The following is a 5,717-nucleotide window of genomic DNA, read 5'->3' on the forward strand; positions in this document are numbered from 1 at the left end:
ATGCGGCGGGGATCGGAAATCGCTGGACTATGCGACCAAAGTGCGACCGCAGGACCCTTAGTAAATGAGCCCCTATGGTGCTATCCCTGGACCGTGCTTTCACCCTTATATAGGAATTTGGATTTCACTGTGGAGAGTTTGCAAGGCCACTACCTGATCTCGTGGTCCGGGTGTGGATAGCAGCCGGCCCAATGGTAACAGGGACACCGAGGAATCTGGCAAGGGAATAGTCAGCAACAGTCCATAGCAGATTTAGGTAACAAGCAGGGACGAGGCACAGGTCCAGGAACAAGTACCCAGAGGAGAGCAGATCAGGATTGTGGTCAGAAAGCAAAGTCAGGGTAAAACACAGGGAATTCAAAGCCGATACATAACACACCTTTACTTGGATAAATCGGGAACCTTGGCACTCAGGCTCCTCCCATTGGGGGATTCTTCTTTTTAGGTATGCACCATTGGTGTGGCCCAGGCATATTAGCCAAAGACACACGGACCCTACGGAGGGAATTAATTATACGTATGACAAAAGCCACAACCCCGCTGCAGGTTTTAATAAGTTCTTGCGCCGTGCCTGCCCACTCCACTTTATGCCCACATTCTGTGGAGGTGGTTTAGTTGCAAGAATTTGCGATTATTTCATTGCTTCTATGGCAGAAACCAAGAGCTAAATCTCCCCTTATAAATCCAAGGGAATGTTTCCTGTGAGTGCCCTAGGACACAGTTCCCGCTTGCAGCGGGGAGTGCACATCAATTAAAAGCTGGGGAAGCCGAGAGGCGCTCAGGTGCCGCCAGCCTGTGCGCCTCCGACACTTATACAGAGTTAATATTTCGATATTAAAGATGCCAGAAAACTTGTAAAAAACAGTCCCCATCCCCTATATGGAACAAGCAGCCTAATGAGGACCGTCTACCACTAGTAATCTGGTGGTAGATGTCCTTTAAGGTAGGGGGGGAAAGAGGGAGTTGAGGGAGACATTGGAGGAGAGAAAACACGACTCCTTGTCACTTCGGTGAGTTTCCTGGCATGGTGCCTGCTACTTTTTTCAAAATTAATTTAATAAAGATACGAGCTAATAAAAACTGAATGGGAAACAGTAAGAAGATTTCAGTGGGAACCTGTCATTCTGTTTCATCATGAAAACCTGATGACAGGTCTCCTTTAAGCAAGACTGAAGGGTCTCTCAACTGATCTGGAAAATGGGGTCTCCGCAACACCCACAATGCCACCTTTCTCTGGGGACCCCTGTGATCGATGTGATTCCCAGTATAAAAAATACAGATTTATGATGTTTACATGAAGATCCAATGAAAGGGGTTATTATGACCCCATCAGTCATCAGATTTTGTAGGATCTGAGCCTGGAACATCAAAATACTCCTATGTCCTATGGGTGCCGGAATCTATACAGTGGATGGAGCTGGATGCAGAAGACTTCCTTCACTTTATAGTGGCCGTCTTGGGGTATTGCAGCTTAACTACAAGTAAATTAGAGCTTAGGGTTCATTCACATGGCCATCTGCAGCTGCAAACGTACATCCCCATAGATGGCAATAGCGGCACGGCGGGGATACGGTGCAACACATGTGTGGCACCGATTTGGGCCGCACACCGCAAAAAGATAGAGCATGCTGCATCTTTCGGCGAGTTTGCGGCCGTGCCCGGCTGTTTTCTATGGAGGAAGGAGGGGTCACCTCCTCCTCCTCTCCAGCACACGGCGGGCATACCACGTGTGTATGCACCCTTATCTGCAGGTTTCTGTTGCAAGAGGCCTTCATCTTCCAGAGCCATTCACTGTTTATAAGACTAGATTTTATGGGAACACCTGAATCATGTGCGTTTTCATCGTTTGTAAGAGTAGGTTTAGGGTTGGGGCTCCTTTAACCCCCCACCTAATAATTATCAAAGCTTATAAATATCCCTATTATACAGCCCGTTTCTCCTCGCCGGTGCCAGTCCTGGTAACATCTTATTCCATAAATGACCACGGTGTCAGAGATCTCTCCTTACACACAAACATAACGTAACCCACTTATGGACGTGCTGTAATATTTCCATAGATGTAGTGCGGGTCGATTATGTGTCGGAGTACCGTCTGCTCGTGACTTGCCAGGTGCCGGTGTTGATAGATGTTTTACTGTCTTGAATCAATTTGTGCAGTTCTCCGGGCAGACGCCACTGCGACCCCACCCACGCCACAATCTTCTAGTTTAGATATCAGGACGGCCATACGGAGGATGTATGAACTTCTTCCCATTGTATTTATAGAAGCCGTCGCTCTTTCCTTCCAGTGCGGCTATTGATCTAGTCACCATGGTAACCCATCTTTACAATACGTTGTATCACTTCCATTCCGCAGTGATACATTCCTCCTCCATTGATGCTGCACAGCCGCACAATCCAGTCGCCAAAGCGTTAAATGACTATACAATGGCTGTGCACAATGGATCTTTTTAGTGTTTTAACCCATTATTCCTGGGTGGATCCAGGAGGAAGCCTAGGCTACTCGTTTAAAGATTCATGCTCTGCTGCAGCACATTTTGCAGCCTTCGCAGTATACAGTAAATCAATGGTAATGTATATGTGAGCAGAGAACATACATGTCTGCAGTAAGGGGTGATGCCTCTGCTCTATGCTGGATTTTAGGATGGGACACACAACAATGTACAAGAATCTCTCTCTCTTATTGGACATCACTGACCTCTATGGGGAGCAGATGTCTCCTGCAAACACATAATCATAAACCGGCTGCTGCCCTGCCCCCAAACACACAGCAGACACATAAATGGTCCCAAGTCTCAAAGGATTCAGATGGAGAAAGTCCCAAATTTGCAGATAACATAAGTAACGTACATTTTCCCTACAGATTCAATGGAGACTGAAATCCAAAGGGTTTATTATGACCCCCTCCGTCATCAGTATCACATTTCAGAGGATCTCATCATTCAGGTATATGAATATCCATAAGGTTCCCATTTATGTGCTGTGCTATGGGTGGTCCCCGTTCTGGAACATGATCCCTTTCTCCGTCTAAATGCATAAGAACACAGAGAGAATCTACAGATATAGATATAATACGGATAGAACAATCAGTAACTTACTCTACAGGGTGACTCCCAAATAAGCCCCCCTCCCCCCTATTCTGGAAGTCATTAAAATGAGTACATTGGGCCACATTTATCAGAACTAGTCCAGTCTGTACTATGTGCAGTTTGCCTGTGGAGTGTGCAGGGGGCGCCAGATTCACCAAAACTGCTGCAGGGTCTTCATGAATCTGGAGCTTCCTGCATTGCTTGGGAACGGTACACCAACTTTTTTTGGTGCACCTTTAAAATAGGGTGTACAACACAATTCTGTTGAGTCGCAATAGCACTGGAACGCCCCTTTTTAACCGGCTAAGGACCGGGCCCTTTCCTGCTTTTTCATGTCCATTTTTCACTCCCCACCTTCAAAAATCTATAACTTTTTTATTTTTACATGTAAAGAGCTGTGTGACGGCTTGTTTTCTGCGTAACAAATTGCACTTCATAGTGATGGTATTAAATATTCCATGCCATGTACTCGGAAGTGGGAAAAAAATTCCAAATGCAGTGAAAATGGTGAAAAAACGCATTTGCGCCATTTGCTTGTGGGCTTGGATATTACGTCTTTCACTGTGCGCCCCAAATGACATGTCTACTTTATTCTTTGGGTCGGTACGATTATGGGGATACCAAATTTGTATAGGTTTTATAATGTTTTCATACATTTACAAAAATTAAAACCTCCTGTACAAAAATATTTTTTTTTATTTTGCCAACTTCTGGCGCTAATAACTTTTTTATACTTTGTTGTACGGAGCTGTGGGTGGTGTCATTGTTTGCGAAATTTGATAATATTTTCAATGATATAATTTTTAGGACTGTACGACCTTTTGATCACTTTTTATAGATTTTTTTATATTTTTCAAAATGGCAAAAAAGTGCCATTTTCAACTTTGGGCGCTATTTTCCGGTACGGGGTTAATCGTATTGAAAAACCGTTATCATATTTTGATCGTTCGGGCATTTTCGGACGCTTCGATATCTGATATGTTTATGATTTTTACTGTTTATTTATATTTATGTCAGTTCTAGGGAAAGGGGGGGTGATTTGAAATTTTAGGTTTTTTTATTATAATTTTTTTTTTTAACTTTTTTTTTTTTTTTACTATTTTTCAGACTCCCTAGGGTACTTTAACCCTAGGTTGTCTGATCTATCTTATCATATACTGCCATACTGCAATATGGCAGTATATGGGGATTTTCCTCCTCATTCATTACAATGTTCTGTCAGCACATTGTAATGAAGGGGTTAAAACGAAATAGCCTCGGGTCTTCGGAAGACCCGTGGCTACCATGGAGACGGATCACCACTCCCCGATGACGTCACGGGGAGCGGCGATCCCAGGTAAGATGGCGGCACCCATGCGACGCTATCTCTTTTTTGGCTGCCGGGTGTTACCGGTAAGCCTTTGCTGCAATATGCAGCAAAGACTTACCGGCTATGGAGAGGGCTCAGCCCGTGAGCCCTCTCCATGCAGCGCGACCCGACCGCCGCCGTGAATACATGGCGGGCGGTCGCGAACCGGTTAAGCAGAATTTAGTGGTGGGGCAGACACAGAGCAGCCGCAGCACAAAACTGGCGCAGACACTTTATTAATACAGGTACAGGCAGTCCCCGGGTTACATACAAGATATGTTCTGTAGGTTTGTTCTTAAGTTGAGTTTGTATGTAAGTCGGAAACGTATACTTTATTATTGTAACCCCAGCCAGATTTTTTTTGTCTCTGTGACAATTGGATTTTAAAAATGTTGGGTTGTCATAAGAACCAGGAGTAACAATAAATCCTAATTACAGACACCAGTGATAACTGTTACAGCTGATTATTGTAGCCTAGGGCTACAGTACAGTAAATTACCAACATCCAGGTCCGTTTGTAACTAGATGTTGTATGTAAGTCGGGTGTTCTTAAGTAGGGGACCGTCTGTACAAGCAGTTTGCACGTTCTTTTCAGTGCAAGCTCAGGCATAAAACTGGCGCAAACGCCTCAATAAATGTCACCCAATGTCTTTACAATTTATAACAATAATACAAATATTCCACCCCCTCAAATATTATAAAAATACTAACCCCCCAGTTAGTATGAACAATTTTAGCATATAAAGTGCCCCCTCTTTAATTAAAATATGTACAGTGTCCCTTAAATTATATTATATCTACTCCTATGAATTGTTTTAATAGCAAATATACCACCAGAACCAATCTCAGTACCGAAATATAGCACCAGAACTGAGCCTAATACAGAAATATAGCACCGTACAAAAAAAGACCAAAACCAATCTCTGTACAGAAATAGAGCGCTAGAATTGAAATCCATACAGAAATACTACCAAAACTGAGCTTGGTACAGAGATACAGCATCAGAAGGGAACTCCGTACATAAAAGCAGCACCAGAACCAAGCTCCATAAAAAAAACACAGCACCAAGTACCAAGCTCAGTGCAAAAAAACAGAACTAAGCTCTATATAGAAATACCGTACTGCACCATAACAAGCTCATTACATAAATGCAGAACCAGAACCAAACTCCATAAAAAAATCCAGCACCAGTACCAAACTCAGTGTAAAAAAACAGAACTTAGTTCTATATAGAAATACTGCACCATAACCCAGCTTATTACATAAATGCAGCACCAGAA

This window comes from Engystomops pustulosus, chromosome 8, assembly GCF_040894005.1.
Source record: "Engystomops pustulosus chromosome 8, aEngPut4.maternal, whole genome shotgun sequence".
Taxonomy (NCBI): domain Eukaryota; kingdom Metazoa; phylum Chordata; class Amphibia; order Anura; family Leptodactylidae; genus Engystomops; species Engystomops pustulosus.